Source organism: Centruroides sculpturatus, unplaced genomic scaffold (genome assembly GCF_000671375.1).
Source record: "Centruroides sculpturatus isolate CEXI.00-Female unplaced genomic scaffold, Cexi_2.0 scaffold403, whole genome shotgun sequence".
NCBI lineage: Eukaryota > Metazoa > Arthropoda > Arachnida > Scorpiones > Buthidae > Centruroides > Centruroides sculpturatus.
The window spans coordinates 91,497-101,435 of record NW_019384751.1 but is presented as its reverse complement, the minus strand read 5'-3'; the positions used below and the strand labels follow the sequence as shown (position 1 = coordinate 101,435).

The following is a 9,939-nucleotide window of genomic DNA, read 5'->3' as shown; positions in this document are numbered from 1 at the left end:
CACACAAAAACCGCCCAAAAACAAACTGAAAAAAAAATTTTTTTTTTACAATACAATAACCACATCGGCAGTATACAAAAACTATATATATATACATATACACAAAAAGGAAATAAATCCGAAACGAATGAAAACAAAAAATTTTTTTTTTTTTTTTAACATGACGAACACGATAACACCGACCGACATTATATACTAGCGTGACACAAACCAAAAACAAGCTAAAAACTTTTTATACATTCTTGAAACCGTGTCGGTGATTATTTTTGTCATTTTGAACACCATATAGTGTAAATACACTAACACTAGGCAATCTTCATTTTAAATTTATTCAATTTTTAGTGAACTAAAAGTTGAATAAATTTAAAATGAAGATTGCCTAGAGTTCGTGTATTGACACTATAAGGTGTTCAAAACGACAAACTAGGAACTATAAATAAGCAACATTCATTAACTTTACTTTTAATATTTATAGCAAGATGACAGATCCCCATACAATGGTATATCAATAACCATATCAAATGAATGACAGACTGAAATAAAAGGTGACACACTGGATACCTTAGGATTGTGCAGACCAATGAGACTTCTACAAGCAGATTGTAATACAGGCCTTTGGAGTTTTTAATGGTGTTTCATTTTTCTTGCACCACAATCAATTTTGGCTGATGATGTTATAAATCAGACATGGGCAAATGCAGCTCTTTTGGAGTTACATGTGGCTCTTGCTGAAAGTGTTAATTTCTGCTTTTTATTATTTTTTTTACAATTTTATTTCCACAATTTTGTGAAAATATGTTTATTAAAAAATTCAATATTTGTTTTATATTATATAATAAAATTGTGGTACAGAATAAAAAAGTACAGAACTGCGACTCCCATGCATTTTGCAAAACCTACATTTCGGCTCCCACTGAACTCTTGCTTGCCCACCCATGTTATAAACAATCCACTTTTCATCACCTATAACTAGACATTTCAGAAAAGGGTCATTTTTACATCATTTTTGAACAAAATTGCAATTGGAGATGAAATCCAGTGAGTTCTTTCCTATTAAGTAGTGAGGTGTCCAAATGTCATAGCAATTCATATGTCTGAACTTCTTCAAATGTTGAAGAAGTTCAGAATATGATACTGTTCGATAACAGACAACATTATTTTTTTGTAATATTCATTGATTCATACAATTCTAATAATTTTTGCTTCATCCAATGTCTCAACTGTTGGCTATAAAAAAATTGATATAAACATTTCAAACAACTTAATATGTTGGGGAATATCCATACAAATCAATGGCATAACTGATATAAGAGAAATTTTCAGCAAAAATAATAAGTAAAAAGTTGAGAAAACCACTTTTACTAATACAATCTCAAAAGAGTTAAGAACAATTATAACAGTATACTTTCAAAGCCATCCCTGGTCTTATATTTTTAAAATTAATTGCTAAAAAAACATGTCATATCCAATAGAAACTATTAAGAAACTTTAATAGACAAAATCTTTATCCTTTAACATTTAATTGAGATAGATAGAGAAATTTTAATTATTATACAGTCTCATTTGTAATATTATACGATACTAAACTACAAGTAGTATATTTATTGTAATCATTTTTGATACAGTAGAACCTTGCTTAACAAGCACCGCTCATAACCAGTAATTCACATAACAAGCAAACAAATTGTAAAAAAATGACTTGCTTAATAATCAACATTTTGCATAATGAGTGACGAGGAAAGGGCAAGTTCCGGATTGTGTGCATGCTACATCAGTCTGTGTTTAGTACTCGTTCCGCTAGCATCTTAGTATCACTTGTTATCACACATTTTTCCAAAACTTGTGTTCAGACATATTACATATAAGTATCAACAACTATAGCTCATTACATAATAAACACATCAAACGATATGCCAAATTCTTGGTCTATGTAAAGGCCATAATTAAATATTAGAAATTAAATAATTTGACTAGAGATAGGCAGTTATGCTGCCATCTCATATTAAATTTAATGACCAATTCCAAATTAAATTTTGATTTTTTTCCCTGGAATGCAAATCAAATTTGCATTCCAGGTTGGTTCATTCCTTGCTAGAAGAAAAGATGATGATTCACATTCCTTAACAATGTATATTATATAATTTTCTTTGAATATACATTATACATAAAATATTTGAGTATTTTTTTCGACATGAAATGCATTATCATATTTTACATTAATTTATATAGAAAAAATTGTTTCACTTAACAAGTGTTTTGCATATGAGTAAGATTCTGGAATGAATTATGCTTGTTAACTGAGGTTTCACTGTACAGTGGGTCATTGGTTAACGAACAAATTGGACAACGAACACTTTCGCAAAAGATTTTTATGTTTGGACAACAAACACCTCACAGAACAAACACAAGAAAAAGCAACATAAAATAATGAATATTGATTGGTCTTCTCTTGTCTTCAGGCCACAATTTAGAACTTTTCAGAGGGCAGGTGACATCGACATCAACGCTCAACCTGGTATATAGGCTACTGATTGGATAGTATTCCTCCAAACTTTGAAACTCTCCCTTATAATTCTAGCCTTTTATTTTTCTGCCAGAAACAATTCTTTTATAGTATTCGCAAGACTGTTGAGCAGGCACTTGTTAAGTTTTGCATTGGTTTTTATTTTCAAAAGGTGAGAGTATAATAGCAAAGGCAGAGAGTAGGCAGAAGATGTCTGATATTTTTGGGCAGTATGGCTTGAACAGATCTACAGCAGGCTGCAGTTCAATCTTATCTAAGATACAGTATAATCGAGAAGACTCAAGCAGTTAAAGGAGTAACAAAAATCACATCTGAGAAATAAAGAACATTGAAAAGCTCATAATAGACCCTGAAATTGACTTATGACAGAAGAATGCCAAAAACTCTTGAATGAATAACACCAAGAAACTTGGCAAGATGTTTACTTCTGAAAAAAGAGGATTAATGCTGATATCTGCTATTAAACATCTTTTGAAGATGTAGGAGGATGTCAGAACAACGGTTTTAGAATGGCATCCAAACCAGGTTGAGATTAATAGACTTAGGGATCTCTACAATTACAATGCTATTAATTACTTCTGAAAAATCTTAAAGAAGAGAGAAAAGCAATCAATGTTAAACAGGCTCTTTAACCCCCACAAACAGAAAAAACATGACTAATAAAAATGCAAGACTGTGTATATATGTATTTTTCTTATTACATATAAATAAACGTAGTAAGAAAGTATATATTTTTTATTTTTTGGGTCTCCAGAACAAATTAATCAAATTCCCATAAAAACCTATGGTACATCGATAATCGGTTAACAAACAATTAGGATAGCAAACAAAGTCTTGGAACCGATTATGCTCATTAACCGATCACCCACTGTATTTTAAAATTTTCATTAAATTTTAAAATATCAAATAATGCAAAATTATAGATTTCATNCTGTTTGTCTGTCCTTTAGCTTCTGACCCCTCACCTTGACCACTACATCACTAAGAATGCTCTCTACCCGGAAGGGACCAGTATACCATGCGGAGAATTTTTTGTGCATGGCTTTTGAGGGTTTCTTGATCATCACCAAATCCCCAACCCTGAATTTCTTTAACTTCCGGGTTCTATTCCAATACTCTCTCTTCTTGGCCAATTGGTCCTTATTGAATATGTCTGCTGCCTTTTGGCATATCCGTAGTTTGTCGACTAACATCTCACGATAGTCGAGAGCACTCCTGCTACTTTGACCTACACTTCCCGTTCGTGCTTCACCTGGGAGAGTGGGGTCGAAACCGTACAACAAGAATGCTGGAGTCTCCCCAGTTGAGCCATGGACGGAAGTGCGATAAGCTAATAAAGCCGCCGGGATGTACTTATTCCAGTCAGCGTTACTGCCATTACAAAATTTTTGCAATTATCTCTATGATCGTCTTATTCGCCCTTTCACAGGTTCCGTTTGATGTGGGTCGATAAGCAGTTGTAGTTTTATGGTCAATATTAAGTATTTTGCATACGTCATTCATCAGATTTGATGTTAAGTTCGTCCCACAATCGGAGATGAGGATCTGACCACCCCCATAACGGCATACAATGCTCTCAAAGAGTGAGTCAGCAATCGCTCTTGACGATACCTCCGGGACCGGAATTGCCTCAACGAACCTTGTGAACAGGTCGACGAATACAATGATGTATCAATTCCCTCTCCGTGATTTGGGCACCGGTCCAATTACATCCACGGCAATTACCTCCATGGGTTCATTAGGGTGGATTACCTCCTGAACCGGCGCCTTGTATGTGGTACGGCTAAATTTTTGGCAAGTCTCACATCTAGTTATGAAAGCCTTAAGTTTCTTCCTCATGTCAGGAAAGAAATACCTGTCCTTAAGTTTCTTAACAGTCTTCTCGGTGCCAAGGTGCCCCCCACCTCATGGTAATGCTTTATAAGGGAAACTTGGGCAGAGTCACCCACATAAATGCACCTAGTCGGCTCACCTCTACGATTAACACTGTTCTTGACTAGTACATCCTCACGCACCTCAAAGTCGTGCAGGTAGGTAGGAGGGATGCTACCCCCTTTTAACAGGATATCCTTGATCGTGCAAATGCGGTTGTCAGTTTTCTGGGATGCAAGTACCCACTCGTCAACACAATGCACATTGACGTTTGGTGGCGGGGACACGGAATTAACACCGACCTTCACTTCCTCAGATGGAGAGTTGCTATCATTAGGGGTACGGGATAATAGGTCTGCCACTTTATTCTCTGCCCCTTTTACGTGCACCATTTTAATGTCGTAACTAGCGAGTTCGACCGCCCATCTCGTGAGCCGCCAGTTGTGATTGTTCATATCCTTGAGAAATATTAACGACTTATGATCAGAGTATACAACGATTGGGCGGCCCAGGACTAAGAAGCGGAAATGGCGAAGGGCTAGTAACAGCGCAAGACACTCTTTTTCGACGATGGAGTAATTAAGCTCGGCCCCACATAGTTTTTTGCTGAAAAAAACCGATGGATGCAAGCCCATTACCACCGTCTTGATGTAGAGCAGCCCCCACGGCTAGCTCAGATGCATCCGTGAAAAGATGGAACTCTGATGAAAAATCAGGGTGCCTTAAGGTCGGAGGCGTGGTCAAGGCCCTTTTCAATTTATCAAAACTGTCCTCACATTCCCTTGACCACCTGAAACGATGTCCCTTTTTAGTTAGCTCGGTAAGGGGCAACGATAGGTGGGCGAAATTATCTATGAATGGACAATAGAAGCCCAGAGCCCCTAAGAACGCTCTTACCTCCTTAACCGTTTTGGGTGGGGGGATTTCCATGAAAGCCCTAATGTTCTCTGGGTCTGGTCTAACTCCTTCATTATCAATGATGTGCCCCAGGTAACGGACAGATGTGACGGCAAAGCGACACTTTGACGGTCTTAGGACCAATTCTGCCTCCTTGATCATCTGGAGCACCTCCCTAAGCAACACGGTATGTTCATCCAAGTCCTGGGAGAACAAAACCACATCGTCCTGGAAGACGAAACAATGAGTCCCAACATATTTGGAGAGTATGGAATTCATGATTCTTTGAAAGAACCGTCCAGAGTTTTTCCCCCCTTGGGGCATGCGGCACAGCTGGTATTTTCCCCAGGGGGTAGAAAAGGCGAATATCTCACGAAGGTGTGGGGCCACAGGTATCTGGAAATACCAGAGTTCAGGTCCAACACGGAAAATACTCTTCCCCCTTTTAATTGAGACAGAATGTCGTCAATTCTCATAAGGGGGAAGTCCTGCCCTTTGGTGACTTCATTCACTTTCCTTAGATCCAAAGTGATCCTTATTTCACCATTACTCTTGGGGACAATATGCAGTGGAGAGTTCCACTCAGACCGTGATTGTTCAATAATGCCAGCTTTCAAATATTGTTGAATTTTCTCCTTTAGTTTTGGTAAGTAGGCATGCGGGATCCGGTATTGATGTGTGTGAATTGGCTTGTCTGTGTTCACCTCGAACTCATGGGTGAATTTGGTTGTTCCCTTTAACTCCTCAACGGATTCACTAAATATATCAGAGAATTCCTCAATAACCTCAGAGACACATGCAACCTTTCCGGGTGGTAAGTGGGATAGGTCTATTGGTTCAGGCAATTTATGAAGTTCCTGGCACGATATCAGTTCCACAGTTTGTGAGGGTGCAGTTACCAGCTCACTACTATTGATGGCCACAGCTATTTTCGTCAAGATCTCCAGGCAATTGCTTATGAAGTCCATCCCAAGAATACCATGGTGACCAATAAGAATCTCCGAGTTCACCCCAATGAATTGTGTGGGGGTCACCTTGCCGTCAAACTCAACTTTGAACGAAAATCCCCGATTACATCTCATGACACCCCCAGATATGCCTCTCACCCTTACGTTCACATCATTGCAAACTGGAGACATGTTATCTACAAACTCAAGCTCCTTTTGGTTCATTAAGGATCTCTCGGCACCAGTGTCAATCAACAGACTTATCGCCCGTCCGTTAATCTCACCAGAGACGGACGGGAGCTGGTGATTCTTAGGCTCACTCGCCAGCTTAATAACCAATGCAGAGCCACCGGCCTGGCTGTCAAGATGGCTCCGTTCTAGTTTAAATTCGATGGACAATTTGCACATAAGTGGTCCTTACTCTTACAGATAAAACATTTCCTCACGCGGTCAGTCCGCAACCTTTGTCCATTTACATCCTGTTCTCTAGGTTTCAAAGACAATCCCTCGATTGCACGGGATAATTTCGACACAGTCTCTTCCAGACTTGCCAATCTGTTCGACAACTCTGCCACGTCGGTTAGGTCCCTTTCAGGCGGTTCCGTTTTACTAGGGGAGGGCACTACTACTCCACCTACGTGAATCTCCTTAAAACCGCACGTTTGCTCTATCTTATGGAGTTTCTCCGCTAACTCGACCGCATCGTTAAATGACTGAGGCTCACGTTCCAATAACTTCATCCTCAGACTGGGGATGAGCCCTTGAACGAATTGGCTACTGAGCATTTCCCTCCTTAAAGCCGCCATATGCTTTCGTACAAATCATTTTTTCAAACGTGATACATAAACGGACTCTGTACTCACTGACAGTTTCCTCACGTCTCTGTCGTATATTGATGAATTCCTTCAAAGTATCTCCCTCACTTTGCTTAGGTCTATGAAAGCTGCTTATGAGAGACGATTTTATCTGATTGTAGTCGTTGCCGTACACCGCACGTAGATCCATAACCAGGTTGAAAGGTTCGCCCTTCAACCTCGATTGTACCACCACTAATCGAGTCTTATTGTTCCATTCCACAATCGCCGACACTTCCTCCAATATGTCGAAGAATTGCTTGATTGAAATATTATCAGTCTGTGATCCAGAAAACATCGGGATCATTCCTAAATACCCCATGACAACTTGGGTTGCATTAACCATATCTTGTTGACTCTGCCGGGCCGCTGTACTCGACACCAATCTGTCGCCATTGTTCGAGTTCTCCGTGCTCGCCATCTCCATTATCACAAGTGGTAATCCTGTCGCGGACGCCAATATGTGGGATCTACGAATATCTGTATGATAATATTCGCAAGGATGAATAAAAAAGATTACCACGAAATGAGGAGACGAGTACAATACAGAATCAAACAAAATTTATATACCAAAAATATAGTCCAGATTATAACACAGGAAGTTGGTGTAGGCCTGGCACGTGGCGGTCAACACAAAGAGTCCACACAATACACTCATAGAACGCACCTTCCACTCGAACACCAAGGACCAGAATGCCGAATTACTGGTTCCCCGCCATATATATACCACCCCCACCTACACCGAGCTGCCACACAAAAACCGCCCAAAAACAAACAAAAAATAAATTTTTTTTTTTTTACAATACAATAACCACATCGGCAGTATACAAAAACTAATATATATATATACATATACACAAAAAGGAAATAAATCCGAAACGAAAGAAAACAAAAAATTTTTTTTTTTTTTTTAACATGACGAACACGATAACACCGACCGACATTATATACTAGCGTGACACAAACCAAAAACAAGCTAAAAACTTTTTATACATTCTTGAAACCGTGTCGGTGATTATTTTTGTCATTTTGAACACCATATAGTGTAAATACACTAACACTAGGCAATCTTCATTTTAAATTTATTCAATTTTTAGTGAACTAAAAGTTGAATAAATTTAAAATGAAGATTGCCTAGAGTTCGTGTATTGACACTATAAGGTGTTCAAAACGACAAACTAGGAACTATAAATAAGCAACATTCATTAACTTTACTTTTAATATTTATAGCAAGATGACAGATCCCCATACAATGGTATATCAATAACCATATCAAATGAATGACAGACTGAAATAAAAGGTGACACACTGGATACCTTAGGATTGTGCAGACCAATGAGACTTCTACAAGCAGATTGTAATACAGGCCTTTGGAGTTTTTAATGGTGTTTCATTTTTCTTGCACCACAATCAATTTTGGCTGATGATGTTATAAATCAGACATGGGCAAATGCAGCTCTTTTGGAGTTACATGTGGCTCTTGCTGAAAGTGTTAATTTCTGCTTTTTATTATTTTTTTTACAATTTTATTTCCACAATTTTGTGAAAATATGTTTATTAAAAAATTCAATATTTGTTTTATATTATATAATAAAATTGTGGTACAGAATAAAAAAGTACAGAACTGCGACTCCCATGCATTTTGCAAAACCTACATTTCGGCTCCCACTGAACTCTTGCTTGCCCACCCATGTTATAAACAATCCACTTTTCATCACCTATAACTAGACATTTCAGAAAAGGGTCATTTTTACATCATTTTTGAACAAAATTGCAATTGGAGATGAAATCCAGTGAGTTCTTTCCTATTAAGTAGTGAGGTGTCCAAATGTCATAGCAATTCATATGTCTGAACTTCTTCAAATGTTGAAGAAGTTCAGAATATGATACTGTTCGATAACAGACAACATTATTTTTTTGTAATATTCATTGATTCATACAATTCTAATAATTTTTGCTTCATCCAATGTCTCAACTGTTGGCTATAAAAAAATTGATATAAACATTTCAAACAACTTAATATGTTGGGGAATATCCATACAAATCAATGGCATAACTGATATAAGAGAAATTTTCAGCAAAAATAATAAGTAAAAAGTTGAGAAAACCACTTTTACTAATACAATCTCAAAAGAGTTAAGAACAATTATAACAGTATACTTTCAAAGCCATCCCTGGTCTTATATTTTTAAAATTAATTGCTAAAAAAACATGTCATATCCAATAGAAACTATTAAGAAACTTTAATAGACAAAATCTTTATCCTTTAACATTTAATTGAGATAGATAGAGAAATTTTAATTATTATACAGTCTCATTTGTAATATTATACGATACTAAACTACAAGTAGTATATTTATTGTAATCATTTTTGATACAGTAGAACCTTGCTTAACAAGCACCGCTCATAACCAGTAATTCACATAACAAGCAAACAAATTGTAAAAAAATGACTTGCTTAATAATCAACATTTTGCATAATGAGTGACGAGGAAAGGGCAAGTTCCGGATTGTGTGCATGCTACATCAGTCTGTGTTTAGTACTCGTTCCGCTAGCATCTTAGTATCACTTGTTATCACACATTTTTCCAAAACTTGTGTTCAGACATATTACATATAAGTATCAACAACTATAGCTCATTACATAATAAACACATCAAACGATATGCCAAATTCTTGGTCTATGTAAAGGCCATAATTAAATATTAGAAATTAAATAATTTGACTAGAGATAGGCAGTTATGCTGCCATCTCATATTAAATTTAATGACCAATTCCAAATTAAATTTTGATTTTTTTCCCTGGAATGCAAATCAAATTTGCATTCCAGGTTGGTTCATTCCTT

The 9,939-nt window shown here is 37.0% G+C and overlaps 1 protein-coding gene across 3 annotated transcripts in view; it reads right to left on the bottom strand.

Moving 5' to 3' along the window:
- LOC111628584 (WD repeat and SOCS box-containing protein 1-like) overlaps positions 1-9,939 on the bottom strand; it is a 45,988-nt gene that overhangs the window by 19,420 nt on the left and 16,629 nt on the right. The gene's annotated exons all lie outside the window — the stretch shown is intronic.